Source organism: Balaenoptera acutorostrata, chromosome 16 (assembly GCF_949987535.1).
Source record: "Balaenoptera acutorostrata chromosome 16, mBalAcu1.1, whole genome shotgun sequence".
NCBI lineage: Eukaryota > Metazoa > Chordata > Mammalia > Artiodactyla > Balaenopteridae > Balaenoptera > Balaenoptera acutorostrata.
In genome coordinates, this window is record NC_080079.1 from 27,282,478 (window position 1) to 27,305,859 (window position 23,382).

Genomic DNA, 23,382 nt, shown 5'->3' on the forward strand with positions numbered 1-23,382 from the left:
CATTTGTTTATGATGTATGTCTTGGTGGATTCATTCATTCAGCTAATACTCATTGAGCCCTCTCCAGGTGCCAGCCCCAATTCCAGGTGCTAGGGATGCGGTGCTGAACAAGGCAGAGGAGGCATGACCACTGGGTGTGAGTTGGCAGCAAAAAGTACATAAATGAGGATGTGTTGTTGAATGCATGGCTTGGCAGTACGATTGTGTTGGGTTATGGGGCTGCCAGGGCGGGCATGTGACTGGGTTTCAGCATTTGCAGGTTCACATTGTGTGTGTGTGTATGTTTCTGAAAGGGAGGTGGTGGTCAACGGGAGAGGTAGATTGCTAGGCCTGGACTCTGCCCTGCTTGGGGGAAAGGAATGGGCCAGAGAGACAGGGGAACCCACTTTTTGAACTCAGGAAAACTGGTGGCCAGTGACTTCCTCTGAAGCCCCAGATCTGGCTCCTCCCTGTTTGCCCCAGTGGCCCCTCTGGGGAAGGCCCTTGTTCAGGAGGAATTTCTGGGGTGGGGGAAGTAAGCCCTTCAAAGCCCTCATGTCCTCTGTTTCCGGGTGCAGGGGAGGGCCCAGTCCCAGGCCCAGCATGATGCTGAAAAACTTGTTTCAGCCCAACTGTGTATGCCGCTGGGCCCCACTGCAGAGGCCCAGGCCTTGACCCCCAGGCCCCCAGCTCAGCCTGAACCCAGCTCCTTCCCCATGTTTCCTAACCCAGTCCAATCCAGCCTGGTCTCCAGCCCCTTTCTTTTTTTTTTTAAATGTATTTAGTTTATTTATTTATTTTTGGCCGCATTGGGTCTTCATTGCTGCATGTGGGCTTTCTCTAGTTGCGGTGAGCAGGGGCTACTTTTCATTGCGGTGCGAGGGCTTCTCATTGTGGTGGCTTCTCTTCTTGCGGAGCACGGGCTCTAGGTGCACGGGCTTCAGTAGTTGTGGCTCTCGGGCTCTAGAGCTCAGGCTCAGTAATTGTGGCACACGGGCTTAGTTGCTCCGTGGCCTGTGGGATCTTCCCGGACCAGGGCTTGAACCCGTGTCCCCTGCATTAGCAGGCGGATTCTTAACCACTGTGCCACGAGGGAAGCCCTCCAGCCCCTTTCTTAGGACTGCTAGTCTAGTCCAGCACAATCTCCAGCCCCTTTTATACCAGTAGCCCAGTCCAGCCTGACCTCTAACCCCTTTTAAAGGTAAGAGGCCAGCCCAGCCAGCCCAGCCCAGTTCAATCTGACCTTAAGCCCCTTCCCCTAAGGTGGAAAGTTTGAAGCTGCCCTCCCAGAGCTTCCCCCCAGTCCCTTTTTTCACAAAGTAGGGTCTCATTTTGGGGATTGGTGGAAGTAGAGGTGAGAGTACAGGATTAGGAGTTATAGTTAGGATGAAGAAGGAAAGGGCAGGGAAGACTGGGAGATGAGGGGCACGGGGTGCTTAGGATGGCCCAGGCGTGTTCTGGGCCAGGCTGTAAAGAGGGAATGTGTAAAAAGTTGTGAGTCAGCGGCCCCCTAGTTCCAAACTGAATTTTTTTTTTTAATTAATTGATTTATTTTTGGCTGCATTGGGTCTTTGTTGCTGTGTGCGGGCTTTCTCTAGTTGAGGCGAGCGGGGGCTACTCATTGCAGTGGCTTCTCTTGTTGCGGAGCACGGGCTCTCGGCGCACCTGCTTCAGTAGTTGTGGCTCGTGGGCTCTAGAGTGCAGGCTCAGTAGTTGTGGCGCACGGGCTTATTTGCTCCGCGACATGTGGGATCTTCCCGGACCAGGGCTCGAACCCGTGTCCCCTGCACTGGCAGGCGGATTCTTAACCACTGCGTCACCAGGGAAGTCCCCAAACTGAATTTTGAAGATGGTGGTTTTGGCCTCCACTGGACCCAGCTCCCCAGTACCCAGAATGCTTACAGCACTCTACCATGTGGCCACAGTCCCGTTCTCTCAGGACCCACCTCTTAGGCTTCTTTCCACTCCATCCGGCGGTCTTCAATGAAGAACAGGAAATGAACGACAGACTACACACCCTGTAGTTCTTAGCCTAGGGAATGGGGGGAGCTGAATGGTAATGGAAGCTGACCCACCTCCAGGTTCCTACTCCACCAATTCCAGAGCCCTTTTCCTGAAGTAGCTAAACCCTGGATTACTCCTCTCCCTGCTGCCCCACCTCTGTGCCACCAGCTCACCTCTCCAGGAGGAGAACCTAGAGACAGTCCCTAGAGAAAAGTCCCAGAGAGGGTTAGGAAGGAAGAAACTTTTCCCCCTCTCCCCCAACAAATAAGGCTACCTGGAGGAAGTAGGCATAATTTCTCTCCCTTGCCTTTAATGGATGTCAGGTGCACAGAATTAGATTAATCATACCCTTGTTTCATGGCACAGTCTTTTCATTGCCCTATGCACAGGACACATTTATTTAATTATAGTACTGTCATAAGAACTTATCACATGAAAGCTAGGACCTTGGCAGTAACTGAAATGCATCCTCCTCCTGCGGTATCCCCCATTCTTCTTTCCTTTTTACAAGTTTATCTTAGCTTTAGCTTTATGTATTTCCAATTTTTTTTTTTTTTTAGTTTTTTTTAACCTTATTATAGAGGAATACTGCTGTATGTAGTTTTCGGCTGCTTATTATTTTTACTTAATATTACTAAGATTCATATTGCTGCAGTTCATGCATTTTGACGGCTGTGTAGTATTCCATATGTGACTATACCACAGTTCTTCATTCTCCTGTCACTGGACATCTGGGTTGTTTCTATCATGGTTTCTGCTCTCATGAAGAGCCTTCCTATGAACATTTTTATTCCTTTCTCCTATTTTACGTGTGCAGAGTTTTTCTTGGTTTTATATTTTGGTGTGATCTCTGCAAACTCATGTTCCCACCTCTGAAGCCCAGGTCTGAGTGCGTTTACTATGGCAGAGGATCTAGGGTTAACTTGAATTAAAGTTCAAACATTTACTGGGAATTTCCTGGTGGTCCAATGGTTAGGACTTAGCACTTTCGCTGTGAAGGGTCCAGGTTCTATCCCTGATCGGGGAAACTAAGATCCCGCAAGCCACGCAGCCAAAAGAAAAAAAAAAAGTCCAAACATTTATTGAGTACCTGCTATATAAAGTACTCTGTCTATTCATTCATTCAGCTAGTCAAACTACATTTAGTGAGCATCTACAACATGCCAGGAACTGGAGATGGAACAGTAGATAAGAAAACATGACTTATAGAGTTGGGTGGGGAAATAGATATTAAACAGTTACATATATATGCAATTACAATTTATATATAACTGAATAATGCAGGTTAGATATATAATAGAGACCTATTTTTTTTTGGCTGTGCCACACAGCATGCGGGGATCTTGGTTCCCCAACCAGGGATCAAACCCATGCCCCCTGCAATGGAAGCGCAGAGTCTTAACCACTGGACTGCCAGGGAAGTCCCAGAGAGAGACCTAATTTAAACTGGTGTGTTAAAGAAGGCATCTCTAAGGGAGTGATGTATCAGCTGAGACATGAAGGATTAGGAGGACTCGACCAGGTGACTAGCATGGGGAGGGAGATTTCATGGGGAGGAAACAGGTCCTGATGCTGGGAAGTGCTTAGTGTGTTGGAAGAATAGAACACCAGTGGGTTCTGGGCCTGGTGAGCAAGGGAAAGTGGTGGCAGGAGAGAGGCTGAGGCGAGATGGGACAATGCCATGGTGTCAATAACGATGATGACAATAGCAGTTAACATTCATTCTGCACCAGGTATTGTGAGAAATGCTTTATATCAATTATTATCTCATCGAAAGCTGAGCACAGCTCTGTGTTGTGGGTACTGTTATTATCTCCCATTAATAGGAGGAAACTAAGTGCCAGAGAGGCCAAGCAACTTGCCTAAGATCACAAAGATAGCAAGGATTTTGAATTTCATCCAAATGTAATGGACTGTCACTGCAGGGTCTAAGGAGGTCATGGTTAAGACCTGGTCCCTGCCCTCCTGAAACTCCCCAAACAGGGGAAAGTCAGACATAGCCACATGTTGAGTAAAAGCACACATCAGGGAGCAGGATTAGAAACCTGCGAAGTGTTTTAGACTTACAGGGAGAGAAATTCGTTTTGGCTAAAGTGATCTGGGAACACTTCTTGCTGAAGGTGAAATTGGTTGTGATTGTGGAATAGAGGTGGACCTGTGACAAGTAATTTTGTCAAGGATCGACAGACATTCTAAGTAGAGGGATAGCTTTAGGGAACGTACTGAAATGGGATGGTCAAGGGAAGGAATGGTGGGTACTTTGCTGGATAGGAGAGAACGAATCAGCAAAACTGCCCTCTGTAGTCTTTCTAGATTGTAGAGAGTTTTGAATGACAAGCTGCGAAGTTTGTTTATTTTTTTTGGCCGCACTGCGTGGCTTGTGGGATCTTAGCTCCCCGACCAGGGATCAAACCCGGGCCCTCTGCAGTGAAAGCTTGGAGTCGTAACCACTAGACCACCAGGGAATTCCCAAGCTGATAAGTTTAGACTTAATTTTATAGGGAGTGGGAAGCCACTAACTGTTTTTGAACAGAGAAGTGACCTAGTTAGATATTTTTTTTTAAGTAAGATTGGTTTAGCGTGGTGTGTAGAACTAGAGAAGGGGGACCAAGTACGGGGCCGAGAAGTCCATACTACTAGCAACTTAAAAAACCAAAACAAAAAGATCCTATCTTATCATAAAATAAATTGTATAAGATTAAAGAATTAAATGTAAGCAAATAAAATTAGATGAAAATAAGATGAAATAGTATTCATCACCTTTCTAGAAGTATGTGTGGAAAGGATAAACTTGTAAGGTTTTAAATACCATAGAAGAAATCAGAAGGGAAAAGAGTGAATAATAAAAAAAGAAAAAAAATGAAAAGAGTGATCAATTTTACTACATATAGACTGAATTTATAACTTTGGTATATGTGTGTGTAAATAAAAAAGTAGATCCTGACTCTCTACCCCTCACACCGGCCAAAAAAAAAAAAAAAAAAAAAGCAGGTGTGCTGGGAAATATATTTGCAGCAAATATGATGAGTTACAATCTTTCTGTACAATTAATTAATGCAAAATAAGTTTAATAAAGAGCCTCCTCACTAGGTAAAAGGGTAAAGGACAATTTCAGAGGAGGAAGCACTAAGACTAAAACACATAGAAATATAGTAATCGAATGTATATTTAAATAATATGGCTCTTGGGCTTCCCTAGTGACACAGTGGTTAAGAATCCGCCTGCCGGGCTTCCCTGGTGGCGCAGTGGTTGAGAATCTGCCTGCCAATGCAGGGGACACGGGTTCGAGCCCTGGTCTGGGAAGATCCCACATGCCACGGAGCAACTAAGCCCGTGAGCCACAATTACTGAGCCTGCGCGTCTGGAGCCTGTGCTCCGCAACAAGAGAGGCCGCGATGGTGAGAGGCCCGCGCACCGCGATGAAGAGTGGTCCCCACTTGCCGCAACTAGAGAAAGCCCTCGCACAGAAACGAAGACTCAACACAGTCATAAATAAATAAATAAATAAATAAATAACGTGAATTTCTTATAAAAAAAAAAAAAAAAAAAAAAAAAAAAAAGAATCCGCCTGCCAATGCAGGGGACACGGGTTCGAGCCCTGGTCCGGGAAGATACCACAAGCTGCAGAGCAGCTAAGCCCGTGCACCACAACTACTGAGCCTACGCTCTAGAACCCACGAGCCACAACTACTGAAGCCTGTGCATCTAGAGCCTGTGTTCCGCAACAAGAGAAGCCACCGCAATGAGAAGCCCAAGCACCGCAACAAAGAGTAGCCCCCGCTCACCACAACTAGAGAAAGCCCGCACAGCAACGAAGACCCAATGCAGCCAAAAATAAAATAAAATAAATTTTTAAAAAATTAAAAAATAATAATATGGCTCTTTTTTGTCTATTAAACAAAGATTTCTTTTAGTAAATTAAAAAAATATGTAACAGCTTTATTGAGATATAATTTACACACCATACAATTCACCCATTTAAAGTGTACAGTTCAATGGCTTTTAGTATATTCTTAAGTGTTGTGCAAACATCTCCAAAACCTATTTTAAAACATTTTTATCACTTCGAAAACCCATACCCAACAGCAGTCATGCAGCATTTTCCCCCGCTATCCCAGCCCCAGACAACTACTAATCTACTTTACGTCTTTTTTTTTTATTTTAATGTTTATTTATTTGGTTGTGCCGGGTCTTAGTTGAGGCTCGCAGGCTTCTTAGTTGTGGCATGCGAACTCTTAGTTGCGGCATCATGTGGGATCTAGTTCCCTGACTGGGGATCAAACCCCGGCTCACTGCATTGGGAGTGTGGTGTTTTAACCCCTGCACCACTACTTTATATCTTTATTAATTTGCCTATTCCAGACATGTCATATAAATGGATTCATACAATATATGGTCTTTTGTGCCTAGCTTCTGTCACTTAGCATATTTTCAAATTTCATCCATGTCGCCCCATGTATCAGTATTTCATTTCTTTTTATTGCCAAGTATAATTTTCCACTGTATGAATATACTACATCTGATTTATCCATTCATCAGTTGAGGGACATTTGGGTTGTTTCTATTTTCTATCTGCTATGAATAATGCTGCTATGAACATTTAGGTACACATATTTGATTAGATACATATTTTGATTTCTCTTGGGTGTATACCTTAATTGTACAAAAAGATTGTAACTCATCATATTTGCTGCAAATGTATTTCCCTGCACACCTGCGTTTTTTTTTTTGGTGGGTGTAGGGGGTAGGGAGTCAGGATCTACCTTTTTATTTACGCACACATATACCAAAGTTATAAATTTAGTCTATATGTAGTAAACTTGATCACTCTTCATTTTTTTTCTTTTTTTATTATTCACTCTTTTCCTTTCTGATTTCTTCTATGGTATTTAAAATCTTGGAAGTGGAATTGCTGGGTCATATGGTAACTCTATGTTTAACCTTTTGAGCAACTGCCAGACTGTTTTCCAAAGTGACTGCACCACTTTACAGTCCCATGAGCAATATATGAAGGTTCTAATTTCTCTATATCCTCCCCAACACTTGTTATCATCTGTCTTTTTTGTTTTTATCATAGCCATCTTGGAGTGTGCAAAGTAGTATCTCATCATGGTTTTGATCTACATTTCCCTGATGACTAATGACATTGAGCATCTCTTTTCTTTTAATTAATTAATTAATTTTTATTTTTGGCTGCATTGGGTCTTCATTGCTGTGCGAGGGCTTTCTCTAGTTGCGGCGATCAGGAGCTACTCTTCGTTGCGGTGTGCAGGCCTCTCATTGCAGTGGTTTCTCTTGTTGTGGAGCATGGGCTCTAGGCACGCGGGCTCAGTAGTTGTGGCTCGCAGGCTCTAGAGCGCAGGCTCAGTAGTTGTGGCACGTGGACTTAGCTGCTCTGTGGCATGTGGGATCTTCCTGGACCAGAGCTTGAACCCATGTCCCCTGCATTGGCAGGTGGATTCTTAACCACTGTGCCACCAGGGAAGTCCCCACTGAGCATCTTTTATTAGCCATTTGTATACCTTCTTTGGAAAAATGTCTCTTCAGATCCTTTGCCCATTTTTTAGTTGTCTTTTTATTGGTTTTTTTTTTTTTGAGGTATAGTTAATGTACAACGTTGTGTTAGTTTCAAGTGTACAGCAAAGTGATTCAATTATATATATTTTCTTTTTCATATTATTTCTTATTGAGTTTTTTTTTTTTTTTTAAAGGATTTTCTTATTTATTTATTTATTTATTTATTTATTTATTTTTGGCTGTGTTGGGTCTTCGGTTCGTGCGAGGGCTTTCTCCAGTTGCGGCAAGCAGGGGCCACTCTTCATCGCGGTGCGGGGACCGCTCTTCATCGCGGTGCGCGGGCCTTTCTCTATCGCGGCCCCTCCCGTCGCGGGGCACAGGCTCCAGACGCGCAGGCTCAGCAATTGTGGCTCACGGGCCCAGCTGCTCCGTGGCATGTGGGATCTTCCCAGACCAGGGCTCGAACCCGTGTCCCCTGCATTAGCAGGCAGATTCTCAACCACTGCGCCACCAGGGAAGCCCTCTTATTGAGTTTTAAGAGTTATTTATACATTGTAGATGCAAGTCTTTTATCAGATGTATGGTTTGCAAATGTTTTCTCCCATTCTGTGGGTTGTCTTTTTGCTTTTATGACAGTGTCTTTTGAAGCACAAAAGTTTTAAACTTTGATGAAGTCCAAATTATCTATTTTTTCTTTTGTTGCTTATGCTTTTGGTGCACTTGGTAAACTATGCTTTGAAGTATAACATACAGAAAAGTACACATATCATAAAAATACAACTTGATGAATTTTCTCCAACTAAACACACAAACTGAACCAGCACTGAGATCAAGAAGTAGAACATTACCGGCACCCTGAAGTCTTCCTCATGACCCTTCCTAATCATTTTTCCCCTGCAAGGGTAAGTGCTGTCCTAATTTTTTTTTTTAATTAATTAATTAATTTATTTTTGGCTGTGTCGGGTCTTCATTTCTGTGCGAGGGCTTTCTCTAGTTGCGGCAAGTGGGGGCCACTCCTCATCGCGGTGCGCGGACCTCTCACTATCACGACCTCTCTTGTGGAGCACAGGCTCCAGACGCGCAGGCTCAGTAGTTGTGGCTCACGGGCCTAGTTGCTCTGTGGCATGTGGGATCTTCCCAGACCAGGGCTCGAACCCATGTCCCCTGCATTGGCAGGCAGATTCTCAACCACTGCGCCACCAGGGAAGCCCACTGTCCTAATTTTTAACACCATGATTGATTTTGCCTGGTTTTTGAAGTATGTAAATAGAATCATACTAAAGAGGCAAAGATTTTCAATGATCCTACTCAATGCTGAAAGGGATGTGAAGAGAGGAGAATCTTACACTTTAAGTAAACTAATCTCTCAGAAAAGCAACTTATATTAATGTACACAACATTTGACCCACTAATTTCATTTCTGGGAATCACAGCATTACTTATAATATAGAAAATTTGGAAACTCCTGAAAGTGATGGATAGGAGAATGGCTTGGTTGACTATGGGACATTCTAAGAATGGAATACTATACAGCCATCAAATGATGTTTACCAAGAGGTTAAAAGAATGTGAAAAATACACTTACCATCAATGTTAACTGAAAAAGTAGGATGATAAATTATCATACAAAATGTCTGCAATTATGTAAAAGGTCTATGCCTGGGGAAAAAGTATCAATACATGGGAAGAAAGTACAGTGGTGGGAATAAGATGATTGGATTCTGGGTGGATTTTTCTTCTCTTTGCCATTTTTCAAACTTCCTTTAATGTACTCACACTACCTTTATAACAACCAATACTAACCATAAAAGAGACAAAGTCCTGGTGGGAAGTAATAAAGGCCTGAATTAGGGTGTTTGTGTTGGGACTGGGGAGAGAAGCAGGAGTATAGATACAATTTGGCAGTTTATTGAATATGGGGAGTGAGTAGGTGGGAAGGATGAAAAGCAATGTTAAGGTTTGGAGGAACTGGGAGGACACTGGTGCCATGAACTAAAATAGGGACCCCTGAAGTAATCACCGCACAGTGGTTCAGAGCACGGGCTCTTGCTAGAGACACCCCTTTTTTGAATCCTGGCCCAACCACTTATAGGTGGGTAACACTGAACAAGTTATTTAACCTCCTTGAGCTTGTTTCCTCATCTCTAAAATGGGGATAATAATAGCACCTGTCTTAGAGGATTGTTAGGAGGATGAATTGATATAGAGAGTTTAGAGAATGCCTGGCACAGAGTAAGCTTTCAGTAAAGATTAGCTATTGTGATAATGCCAAGAGGCCCTGGGAGGTTGGCCGGGGTCGGGGCAGGGCTAAGACATCTCACTCCCCAGCCAACTGTTAGACCAGAAACAGTCCTTCCATCTCCCCTTTCCCAGCCTGCTCACTGCCAGGAGGTCACCCCAGGAGATGCTTCAAAGCCCACTGGGGTGGGAGTGGCCGGGACTGTGAAGTAGGATGTGTGGGAGGACTGGTTTGGAGGAATGGGAGGACTGGTTTGGAGGAATGGGAGGGTTAAGAGCTAGGAAACTGCAAATTAAGTAGGCCAGTCTAGCAGCAAAGCAGAGAGGCTCTGGAGTACCCCACTGGAGCCCTCCTGTCCCATATCAGTATATCATGATGCTTTCTGGATAGTATAAGGAGGGGCATGGGAGAGGCTGTCTCCCTTTGTCCAGGAGGTGCTGGCTAACTGGGTCCCTTCTGTCTCACCACTCTGCTTCTTCTCACACTTAGACCTAGACTTGTGAGAGCAAGGTCTCTTGGTCTCTAAAAAACAAGGACAGCCAGTGGGACATCTTCAAGAAGATAAGGCGAGCTCCATTTGCAAGTTTGGCCTCCAGAGGCCACCCTGCCACCACCCCTCCCTGCCCTGCATACGTGGGAGGTAAGACGTGTGAGTAGCTACCTGGATGTCTGGCTGAAGCCTAAGACCACATTCCCTCCAGGCCCCCTCCCAGGTCTTGAAATACGAGGCTGGCTACATAACGGTACCTGATGCTTGCCTTCATCCTCGGTCTGGTGCTCTTTCTGTCTGGCTTCAGCCTGTAAGGCTGCCTGTGTGAGTTCTGCAGGGGCTATTCATTTTATCACTCCAGTTCCCAGCACCACCTATCTGCCTGCTTCCCGCTGGGTGTGACCACGCTCCTCTTGTTTGTTGCCCTTCCCCTACCCAGTGCCCACCCCTCATGTCTGAAAGCTAGTCACTCAGGCCAGGAGCCACCTCTGGTCTCCTCAGGAAGATCCTACCCTAACCTGTAACCCCTCCCCACCTTATGCAACTTGCTCCCCACTCTGACTTTCTCGGCCCCATCCCTCCAAGAACCATCCCTTTCATTACCCAGAACTCCCCAAACCCAACCCCTGCCTATACTCTGGTTCCTCTCATCTGCCTCTGACCCCTCTTCCATTTTTCTCTCTCCTCCCTGACCCCTCACCTCATCCATCTTCTCTTAATTTCTACACCCCCACCTGTCCTCTACTGACTCAACCTTTCTGCATACTCTGACCTGGCCTTGAGTTCTTTCCCACTCTCTCTCCTGCCTTGTCTCCTCAGGGGCTGGAACATCTGCAGCTTCATAAGCAATAAGCAACTGTGTGAGGCCATTTCCTACAGCAGCTACTCCCTTGGAAATAACATGTACAACCTTCACTCTTTCCTTAAGTCCATCCTTCAGGCACAGAGGGGACATAACCCTCCCTCCACCCCTGGGAATTTCTCTCTGAGTCCCAGACTCAGATCCTACCCCCACTCCAGAATCCCAGCCTCCCAGAGAGCCTGAGTCACACCCATGGGAGTGTCAGATTCCAGGCCTCACAGTCACAGATGTGAGACATCAGTCCACCCAATCTCATTTCTCTGTTCCTTCTCCCTAAGATTTCTGGGCAGGAAACCCCCTTCCCTCGAATTTTAACTTACTCCTAGTGTCCTGACCCTGCTCCCTCTACCTCCCAGGACATGGATGTAAACTCTATCTATGGATAGGAGACCATCAGAAAAATCCAGTCCAACTTGCTGGGTGAGGTGGAAGCAGCCTGCAGTGGGACTAGGAGGGACTGGGAACTCTGGTGGCTCATTATCATTCTGTCTCCCCCAGATTTCAGGCCCTTGCTGGGGATCAACATGTGGATCGCCCTCCGTGGGTATCTCCATTATGTTTTTTTCAACACCACCAAGCAATTCTCCAGTACCAGCTGGGTGTCCTACAATTCAACTCAATTCTGACACTATCTACCTGGAGAATAGCATCAGATCCTATGGGTTAAGGGCTTGGTCCCACAAGACTGCCCCCCCACTTCAGATGCCAATCATAAGTCCAGGTTGTTACCTGTGCTTCTGACCGACTGGCTATTAATTGGACGTTCCCATGCCATCCCTCCTTGGTTTGATTAATTTGCTAGAGCAGCTCAGGGAACTTAGGAAACCAGTTTACTTACTAGATTACCAGTTTATTACAAAGGCTATTAAAGGATATGAATGAACAGCCAGGTGAAGAGATACATAGGTAGAGGTCCAGGAGGGTCCTGAACGCAGGAGCTTCTCTCTCTGGGGAGTTTGGAGTACACCACCTTCTGCCCTGTGGATTCATTCTGGTTCACCAACCTGGAAGCTCTCTGAATCCAGTCCTTTGGGGTTTTTATGGAGACCTCATTACATAGACATGATTGATTAAATCATTGACTATTGGTGATGGATTCAACCTTCAGTCCCTCTCCCTTCCCTGGAGGTCAGGGGGTGGAGCTGAAAGTTCCAACCCTCTGATCACTAGGTTGGTTCCCCTGGCAACCAGCCCCAGCCTTAGGTACTTTCCAAAAGTCACTTCATTAACATAAACTCTGGTGTAGTTGAACGGGTTTATTTGTTATGAATATCAAGACGTGTTTCTCAAGACACATTTATCAATTATGAAGCTCCAAGAATTTTAGGAGCTCTGTGCCAGAAATGGAGACGAAGACCAACTACATATTTCTTATTATAAATCACAACGTCACAGCATCAAAAGCCCATGCTGGAATCCTTTTCTGACCAGATTGAGGGTGAGAGGGATGGGTTGGGGGGGGGCGCTGTGGGCGGGCAGAGCAGCCCAGGCTCAGGTAGAAGCAGGCCCACAGTGACAGCAGTCAAGACCTCCTAGCTGGATGAGCAAATGCTTGGGAGGAAGGCACAGCTATTAGGTTTGAATCTGGCTTCCACCTCTGTGGAGCCACACCATAGACCCGTTTAACTTAGGTCTAGTACAGCCGTCTGCGCTCAGCAAAGAGCGACTCCACTTTAAACAACTGGCAGGGTGAGAAGGGAGGTGGCGTCTCAGTTACACTAAGTGTGAGTTCAATGATTCAAGCATTTTTCATGCAACATGGACCCTAAAAGCAAGCCAGCTGCCAAATCTGGTGCTCAACCAATGAAACAACAATTGGTTCCCAACTGGCTGAGCTGGACTTATTGAGAGGTCAGCTCTACCTTATTTTATGGATGATTTAAGGAGCTATCATGTTCTGACTATATGATTCATTTTTTTTTTTTTTTAATTTATTTTATTTATGGCTGTGTTGGGTCTTCGTTTCTGTGCGAGGGCTCTCTCCAGTTGTGGCAAGCGGGGGCCACTCTTCATCGCGGTGCGCGGGCCTCTCGCTATCGCGGCCTCTCTTGTTGCAGAGCACAGGCTCCAGCCGCGCAGGCTCAGCAATTGTGGCTCACGGGCCCAGCCGCTCCGCGGCATGTGGGATCTTCCCAGACCAGGGCTCGAACCCGTGTCCCCTGCATTGGCAGGCGGATTCTCAACCACTGCGCCACCAGGGAAGCCCCCTGATTCATTTTTTGACCTGTGTGTTTACTTTAAAATCTAATCTCTTTGTATGATATAATTCTGTTGTACTTACTTTGTGACCCTTTCTCCGTCATTTATCCTCAGATCCTCAGTTTCCTCCTGTGGAAAACAGAGTTAGAGAAACTGATCTTAAGAGATTCCTAAGGTTCCTAACTATTAGTGCCCTCCAAATGACATGTATAGAATTTACAAGTAAGTTCTTCCACAGTCATTCTCTCTTTTAATCCTCAAAACTGTTCTATAATGTAGATACTATTCCTTTTCCTCTTTTATGGCTGAGGAAATTGAGGCTCAAAGAGGTTAAGAAAGTTATTCAAGGTTACACAGACTATAGGTGGTAAAGGCAGGATTAAATCCTTGTGAGTTCTTATCCAGTGTGCCTCCAGGTACCCTTCTAACACTTGGGAGGAATGCCTCAGATCGATGGGCAGGCAGGCCCTCTTGAAGCGTTGGGGCTAATTAAAATAGAAGGATGTTTTATTTTTACATGCACCTCCTTTGCTTTATAAGTTTCAGTGCTCTTGGTCCTTTGTTCATACGCCTGTCTTTCCTAAGTACTAAGTTAAACTCCCACTGCTAGGGTAGTCCGCTTATGCCTGGGGGTCACCCTTCCCCTTGCCGTGTGGATCTGGGGAACCCCTCTCAGCTCAAGGATAGGATCCCACACGGGAAGGGGAAGGGTGCTGGCCTAAAGCCTGTAGACCTGTCTCCTTTCTAGTCCCACCTCTCTCACCTGCTAGCCAAGGATCCAGCTTGCCTGTTTGCAGCTTAGTTTTCTCTGTAATATGGGCATCATAACTGCTGCTCTGTGGGCTTCAGAGGGTAGGAGGATCAGATGAAGTAGGTGACAGGGAGTTACTTTTTTTTCTTTAATTTTTGGCTGCACGCAGGCTTTCTCTAGTTGCAGCGAGCAAGGGCTACTCTTCGTTGTGGTGCGTGGGCCTCTCATTGAGGTGGCTTCTCTTGTTGCGGAGAATGGGCTCTAGGCACGCAGTCTTCAGTAGTTGCGGCACATGGGCTCAGTAGTTCTGGCTCTCAGGCTCTAGAGCACAGGCTCAGTAGTTGTGGCGCAAGGGCTTAGTTGCTCTGCGGCATGTGGGATCTTCCCGGACCAGGGATCGAACCCGTGTCCCCTGCATTGACAGACGTATTCTTAACCACTGTGCCACCAGGGAAGTCCAGGGAGGTACTTTGAGGTGTGAAATGCTCTTCTAGTGTGTGTGTGTGTGTGTGTGTGTGTGTGTGTGTTGGGGAGGGGTGGAAGTTATCCAGGGGGTCCCCAGGATTGTAGCCCCAGTGTGGCCTGGCAGAGCAGTTCCTCCCCAGGCTGAGGTCAAAGCCAGGTCCTCTTCCCACTGTCAACACCAGAGCCTGGGTCCTGTTTGTTGTTCTTGGCTCCTCTCCTAGCAACCAAAGCAGCATTGAAGAAGGTATTGCCAAGCAATGGGGACCTTGCCTCTCAGCTCTCTAGGAAGAGGGGTCAGAGCTCCAGACCCTGGCAGCAGCCTTATAGCACCCTGGGCAAGTGCAGGGAGCTCTACCAGCAAGTGCAAGTTCATGGCTTAAGGCTCAACCTCAGCCTTAGCTTGGTGAGGGGCCCTCCCAAGACCTTCAGCTCTTTACTGCTATCCTGAGTCTGACCCAGAAAAGATAGCCTCCACCCAAGATATATACCCCGTCCTTAGGGAGACCTGATGAGGGAGACCCAGCCTCATTCTTGGGGTGTGTGTTAGCTTTCTAAGGCTGCAGTAACAAATTATCACAAACTTGGTGGCTTTAAACAACAGAAATTTATTCTCTCACAGTTCTGGAGGTCAGAAGTTCAAAACTAAGGTGTCCACAAGGTTGGTTTGTTCTGGAGGCTCTGAGGAGAATCCATCCCATGCCTCTTTCCTAGCTTCTGGGGGCTGGCAGCAATCCTTGGCATTCCTTGGCTTGTAGACCCATCACTCCAATCTCTGCTCTGTCTTCACATGACCTTCTCCTTCTGTGTCTCTGTGTTGTCCCCTTGTCTGTCTTTTTTTTTTTTTTTTTTTAATTTAATTTTATTTATTTTTGACTGTGTTGGGTCTTCGTTTCTGTGCGAGGGCTTTCTCTAGTTGCGGCGAGCGGAGGCCACTCTTCATCGCGGTGCGCGGGCCTCTCACTGTCGCGGCCTCTCTTGTTGCGGAGCACAGGCTCCAGACGCGCAGGCTCAGCAATTGTGGCTCACGGGCCTAGTTGCTCCGCGGCATGTGGGATCTTCCCAGACCAGGGCTCGAACCCGTGTCCCCTGCATTGGCAGGCAGATTCTCAACCACTGCGCCACCAGGGAAGCCCCCTTGTCTGTCTTATAAGGATACTCATTCTTGGATTTAGGACCCACCCTAGTCCAGGATGATCTCCTTTTGAGATCCTTACCTTAATTAACTCTGCAAGGATGCTTATTCAAAATCAGGTCATATTCTGAGGTTATGGGTGGACATATCATTTGGGGGCCACGATTCAACCCACTACATGTGCCTCCAATTGGATGGAGGAAACCTAAGCCCACTCTTGGAGAGTCATTGACTCTGAGAGGAGAAATCTGTCCCTACTTAAAGAAGCCCCTCTTTTTTTTTTTTTTTGGCCATGCCCTGTGCGGCTTGTGGGATCATATTTCCCTGACCAGGGATCGAACCTGCGCCCTCAGCAGTGAAAGCACAGAGTCCTAACCACTGGACCGCCAGTGAATTCCCAAAGAAGCCCCTTTATGATGGAGAATTTGATTCCCAGCCCAGTCCCCAAGAGCCTTTAAATTGAGACAGGCACACAAATGTTGGTGGCAGGGAAGGGTCAGCACTGGCAGAATCCAGACCACTGTTCTCTATAGAACAATGGGAGGGTGTTGTGTCTATCGTGTGAAGATTTGGAAAGGGACTGAGGGGGAGTTTCCGCCTCCACGAGGCCAGTGAGGCAAGCAAGGCACATGGCCTTAGTCTTTGCCCTCCCCCTTTTTCTTTCTCCAGCTCCCAGATGTTAATGAGCTGATATCAGTGTTAAATACTTTTTTGAAGATGAACCCCTATATGATCATCAACAAAGTAGGACTGTTCCTGAGGGTGGTCTTAATATGCTGGGGAAGCCATCAGGGTTAAGCCCCCATAAGGGTCTTTTTGCCAAACCAAGTTAGCTCCCTGAGCCCTGTTTCTTCCTTACTTGCCAGGACCTAGCCATTCAGCTGGGTTCTTTTCTTTCCTACTCTGGGGATTCTCTTCCTGAACCGGGAGCTGTAGAAGCCTTGCAGCTGGTACTACCTCATGCCTCCTTTCTTCTTTCCTACAAACTGCAAGAGCCTCAGGCTGCTTCCTACCCATTCAATCTCTGGGGGTCCTCACGCCTCTAGACTGGATGCTGAGTGGGGCACCAGCTCTCCTCACACCTCTTTGCCCCCCCTGTTAAGATCTCCCTAAAGACAATTGCATGGTACCTTTTCCTTTCAAAGCTTTTACAGTTGGTCACTATGTGGAAAGAGGCCCGAAGTCTGAGGAAGGTTTGAAAATTTCAGAAACCTGGGAAACTTCTGCCAACCCTGGTCCATGGAATGAAAGGGCAGCCAGCCTCTCCTCTTAGATCTGGCCTGAAGACACCAACCAGGACAACATTCATGTTCCCCTTTACCTCTGTATGGCTACATTTGAGCACCTCCCAGTTGGTTTTTCTCACCTCTGTATTTCCTCAGCCTCATGCAGGAATAGCCCTTTTATGGAATGACTTTTTAGGAGAGTCACCAAAGAAGTCCCAGTAGGGCCAACTCCTAATCCCCCCTTTCCTAGAATTAGTCGCATGGATTTGGGGTTAGAGAAAGTTGGAACACCAGTAGGGGACCCACAGTCTCTCCATGGTATTCCAGAAAGAGTGGATAAGAGGGCACAGACATTGTGGCACATATGGGGTGGGTACCCCCCAGCTCCAGATCCTTCTTTTGTACTACCACTCCATTTCCACCACCCCACCCAGATGTGAATACCCAGGTGGAGGATATTGGGATATCAACAGAGTTTATAATACAGAAGATTTGTTGAATTCAACCTTTTAAGAATTTCAGTGTATTGATGGACTCAGTGGGTTTGTCCATTGAATGGTCAATAAACATAAGCTCAGAATCCATTACTTTGAGAGATGGATGTGAGAGATGTGAGGAATGAAAAGAGATGACCAGAGCTTGACAGGATGGTGATGGGGAATTGAAGCTGGGCACAGAGATGGGAGAGGCAGGGCAGACTTGACAGACTGACAACTGCTCTCCTTTTTTTTTTTTTTTTGCTGAGTTTTATGGTCTTATTAACACAAACAAAATGTGTGCATGAGCTGTCTATTCATTTTCTTCACTGCACAGCCTGGCATTGGGATTGGTGACTCTGATGGCCAGCTGGGCTGCTCTTTCCACAATGGCTTTGTGGTTCTTGGAGGAGATGTTGTGAGCAATCTCATCATAGTAAGATTTATTGCACATCAGCAGCACTTCAAGCTCCTTGACCCTGTGGACCAGGAACTTCCCAAAGCCGCTGGGCAGCATGTGCTTTGTTTTCTTGTTGCCCCCATAACCTATGCTGGGCATCAAGATCTGGCCCTTGAATCTCTTGTGCACTCTATTGTCAATGCCTCTGGGTTTCCGCCAGTTCTGCTTAATTTTGACATATCAGTCTGACTGGTGCCAGATGAACTTCTTGGTCCTCTTTCTGATAATCTTGGGCTTTGTGAGGGGGCTGAGGGTGGCCATGATGCCTAGTAGGAGATGGCTGCCACCTCCATAGGCAGTGCCGCAGAGAAGAGCTCCCTCTTGTTTTCTTGATGGCTCCTCAGCCGTTCCCACATACATGACCCCTTGGAACTCTGCTTCCAAAAAATTATTCATAGGGGAAGAAATGGGTTAACCACAGATCCTCTTCCTGGCTTTCTCTCATGCCAGGCAAAGGAGCCCTCTTTGAGTTAAGGGTCTGACTGATGTAATTAAGGGGATGATGGACAAGGCTAACAAAATTGACACAGAATCAAGAGCCTACTCCCAGTTCCAGTTAAGCTTGTCATTAAAACAAAAAACACACCTCTTCAGGGTCTCAGTAGCGAGATTTGGGACCAGCTGGGAAGGTGCTGCTTTCTACAGGGAGAAACTATATCTTTTATTGGAGAAACTACAAAGGTTTAGGAAATCCAATCAGTGTTCCCCACTCTGTTTTTCTGACTCTTCTCTGGTTTGATCCCTCTTGGCCATCCACTTCCAAACTTTCTACTCTGGAGCCATTCCATTCCCCTCTTTTGAAGCAGCCATTCTCTTATACCCCATAAAGTCCACCTTATGTTCTTTTCTTCCCCAACATTTACAGGGGAGACCTACTCGCTGGGGAACTCACTAGGGCTTGACCAGTTGGTGGAGGGAGGAAGTGGGTCACTGATGTGTCCATCCTCCCTCTCCTAGGCTTCCCATGAATCACCTCTTGCCCATACTGACCCTCTACTATCCCCAAAGGGCTATGAGAACAATGAACCAATCTAGTCAGTGATAAGAAGTCACTTGATTTCCCCTCTGGATAACTCTCCAGTGATATCCAGGTCAGTGTCCCCCCTGCCTTGGCCCAGGACACTGACCTGCCTATGCTTGGGTCCCCTCTGCCTCTATACCTCCCATCAGCCTTCCCTTTCCTTCTCCCACTGTAGCCTTCCCACGTCCAGCATCAGGGCTCTGTGGGAAGGGCTCTATGCTGGGGAAGGCTCTATGCTGGGGAAGCTCTGCCCCCCAGTTCTGAGGCTCTAGGCTGTTGCTAGAGCCTGTGTGGGGTGGTTAAGGGTGGGACAATGCCCACTTTTCCCTGGTACAAAACAAAAATAATAGAGGCTTTGAGAAGACTGCATGTCACCTTGGAATCTGAGTGGCTGCCAAAGCCTGAGGACTTGACACCTATGAAAGACCTGGACAGTCTGCCCCTCCAGAACCTTTAGCTCAGCGAGGCCCAAATGAGGTGGACTGACCTCATTCTTGGTGCAGGCCACCCCCCCACTCCCCCTTCCTCAGCTCTTCACAGCTCCTTCCTTTTTCCTTCATTTCTCAGATAATGGAAAGCTCTGGGAGACCAAACCTAGACAAGCTGTCCCACTGGCTCTATGCTCTGGCTATAATTCTGGTGAGAGGCCCCAAGGGACCCCTCTCTGCTCTGTCCTCCATCCTCCAGCAATCACACTTGAGAGCGTCCTCTGCTCTCCAGAGTGAGAGCATTTCCCTGCCTCCCCCAGGTCCCTCTTCCCGTTCCCATCTGTCTGTCTCCTCTCTCTTCTCCTGGTCCAACCTCATCCTCTTACTCATCTCTCTGCCTCTGTCTTTCCTCACCTTTGTTCTTGCTCCTGTGTAGCGACCTTTGGAGCCAGGCCCCGGCTCTCCCTCTGGGAACTAGAGGAGAAACCACTCCAAGGCTTCTACCTACAACTGGTGAGTGACCCTGGTCACTCAGCCCTGACCTCACAGCCTGATTCAGCCTCCCTCCCCACCTGAATTTTTGTTTACCAGCAGAAATGGGGACGCATGCAGTAATAGTGTAAGCAGTTTACAGTTCACTCAGTCCATTAGCCTTGAAATTGTGATTCTCAAAAAGTTTTATATTTAGGAAGATTCACCTTCATTTCACATTTTGTGCATAAAGTGAGACTATTGATTTTGAATAAAGCCCAGCATCTTATTCCTATATTTCAAATTCATGTAAAATATGACCTCACTGTGCCTTCCCAGAAATCTCTGCTGTGCCCTCAACTTCCTCCTCAGTTGGCTCAAATTATCCAGATCAGTCTGGTAGCTAGGGCAGAGTTCCAGCCCTGGAGAGGAAGCATCCTGGCAGCTCATGTCCCTCTTTCTTCTGGGTGATACTGTCCTAGCACAAGACCAGGGTCACTTCCCCTCCCCTTGATTTGCTCCCTGAGTTCTACCCTGACCTCCTCCTCTCCTCCTCTCTTGCCCTCAGAGAACCTTAATTTACCACCTTCAAAGGCTTCTTCAGTCTTAGTCAAGAAATGGGCAAGTGAAAAAAAAAAAAAAAGAAATGGGCAAGTGTGTGCTTGTTTAAGGGTGATGGTGGAGCTGGCGGTGATGACAGTAACCACCAGGGGGAGCCTGTGCCTAAGAAGAGATTGAGTGGGGCCCTGGGGAGCCACTCAGGATTTTTCTTCCTTTCTTCCAGGGCAGTAAGGGTGCCAGGCATTCCAGCCTGAGGGGGCTCCCTCTGGAGCTGGGGGTCTAGAGCTGCCCCCTCCCCACTCTCCAACTTCCTCTCTTTCCCTGACCACCAAGGGGAAGTGTGAACCAAGTTCTGGTACATTTGTACAGTGTGGAACACTTCCTAAGGACAAGTTCCCTTGATGGCTGGGTCAGGGTATGGGCGGAAAGCAGAGTGGTTTGGATACAGCCCACTCTGGCCAACAATTTCCTACAGGAGAAAGGGGTGGGCTTTGATCTCTGGCCTTTGCGGGTTGGAGAAGACTTGGGTTGCTGTAGTCTTTTTTTTTTTTAATTTATTTATTTTAATTTATTTATTTTTGTCTGTGTTGGGTCTTTGTTGCTGTACGCGGGCTTTCTCTAGTTGCGGCGAGTGGGGGCTACTTTTCTTTGAGGTGCACAGGCTTCTCTTTGCGGTGGCTTCTCTTGTTGTGGAGCACAGGCTTTAGGCGCGCGGGCTCAGTAGTTGTGGCTCGCGGGCTTAGTTGCTCGGCGGCATGTGGGATCTTCCCGGACCAGGGCTCGAACCTGTGTCCCCTGCACTGGCAGGCGGATTCTTAACTACTGAGCCACCAGGGAAGTCCCGGGTTGCTGTAGTCTTGTGTTCCAGTCATTGGGTGGCATGGAAACTGTGGTCTGTGTCTAAACAGTGAAGCTCCTGGTGAGGGAAGGGAATATGGGTGGGCAGTAGGGAGATGAAAAAGGGAGGATTGGGCTCCATGGCCATATAGGCAGGTAGAGGAGCCTCAGGGTTTGCTTCCTCTCCTTTGTCCAGACTGCATCCTGGTCTTGTGTAGCTTAGCTTCACCTTCAAGCTTTCCAGAGACTACTGCCAAGTGAACTTGAGAGTAGTATGCTCCAAAGATGAGGCATACCTGTGGAAATGCACCTACCCAGGGACCTCAGGCCTTCCTACCACCTCCTGCCCAGGGACTTTGGACCTGGGATCTTGTCCATTGCTCAAAACCTTCAGCCCCAGAACTTCCCCCTTTACCCAGGCACCCAAGATCAAGGACCTCAGAGCTCCTAGATCTCCCATATCCCCAGGTCCCAACATCCTGTCTAGGGACCCTCTCTACTTTCTGATCCTAGAATACTCCCTGCCAACCAAAGACCTCAGACTTGGGATCTCCACTCACCTATTCGGAGCCCTCTGTCTCAGGGAGACCACACTGGGCCAGCTCTCTGATGGTCCTCTCACACACTCCACCAGAACCCAGTCACACAATGATATCTATATCCCCGAGCTGTTCTCCAAAGTCCTGAGACATGGTTGGGGGTCACTTCACCCTCCTCACTGGAGCTGGAGCATGAGCAAGGACAAGAGCAATCAAGCACCAAGTCTGTAACAGCAGGTGAACGTTCCCATCTAAGCTCACCTGCTCTCCTCAGAGCTGCCAGGCTGGGTGGCTCCCCTACTTGTGGGTGGCCCTGAGGAAATTCCTTGAGCCAAACAATTCCAAGGAAAAACCTGGCCCCCTTCTTTTGCCCATGCCCCCAGAGACCCACTGAGTACAATTCTTTTCCCTCCAAGCACAGAAAGAGGCCCAAGCCAATCTCAGGCTGAGAAGAAACAACAATGAGGAACTTCCCTGGCTGTCCAGTGATTGGGACTCTGTGCTTCCAATGCAGGGGGCTCAGGCTTGATCCCTGGTCAGGGAACTAAGATCCCACAAGCCACGCGGAGTGGCCAAGAAAAGAAAACCCAAAAAGCAACAACCATGATTCAGCAGGATCATGAACAGGAAACAGATTCCTGCTTTTGTCCATCCCCAGCTTCCCACAGAGGGGCCATAATGGGCCCAGCCTCCAGACTAAAGAGGAGGATGAACCCCACCCAAACCAGGGCTGAGGTAGAGGCCAAGGGATGACCTGTCCCTAGTTCTGGGCCTCTGGGAGGAGCAGAAGCTTAAGGGTCAGTAGCTTGATCCCTGATGTTGGTAGACAACCTGGCTTAAGGGCCAGGACAACAGCCATCCAAATTCTGGATGAGGTCAAGGTACCATCCTTAGACTTTCATGAGGCTGAGGAGCCATCCTAGGACTTGGCTATGCACATGAGCTACCTCAGGACCTTCATGAGGCTGAGGAGTAACACAAGCCCTGTATAAGCCTGAGGCACTGCCCCCTTCCTCGAGACTGAGGAACTGTCCCTAGTCCCATATGAGCCTAAAGAGCCACCTTAAGTCCAGGATGAGGCTGAGCAGAACCCAAGCTGCAGGTTCCAGCTGAGGGCAAAGCTAAGTGGTAGTCCTTACCTTGGGCCCAAGCCTTGGACAAGGGATACCTGGGGGCCCAGGGTGATGCTGAGTAGCAGCATCCAGAGTCCTACCCTAAGCTCAGAACTAGCCTGAGGGGTCACTTGGGTAGAAGTGGGCAGAGGGCCTAGGCCTCTTCAAAGGTGCTCCTGCTGACTAAATCCAGATGAACAGAAATATGTTCTGGAGACGCTCTTTTTTCTTAGTTTTGGGAGTCAGCCTCCAAGCAACCCTCCTCCAGTGACTCTTGTTACTAAGCCAGAGGGCTCTGCAGGTAGCTCTCCTGTCTGTGGTAACTCTTCCCCTTAACCAGTGGCTGCTCCAGAAATCCTGGGGGGAGACAAGCATGGGCTCAGGGCCCAGCACAATTCCTACTCAGGAACAGAAGAGTCTCGGGGAAAGGAAGTGTGTACCTCTGCAGATCCCCCTCCTCACAACAGGCTAGAGAAGCTAGCATTGAGCCAGGAATGAGAAGGGCTTCAAGCCCAAGCTGGTAGCAGCTACTGGCTGTACAGTACAGTGAAGTGGTTCAAATCTTGGAGCTACTACTTTCTAGCTGACTGACCTTGGTCAAGTAATCTTTCTA

The 23,382-nt window shown here is 47.6% G+C and overlaps 1 pseudogene; it reads right to left on the reverse strand.

The window, feature by feature from the left end:
• Positions 1–17,653: 17,653 nt before the first annotated feature.
• Positions 17,654–18,061, reverse strand: LOC102998283 (60S ribosomal protein L32-like; annotated as a pseudogene).
• Positions 18,062–23,382: the final 5,321 nt, after the last annotated feature.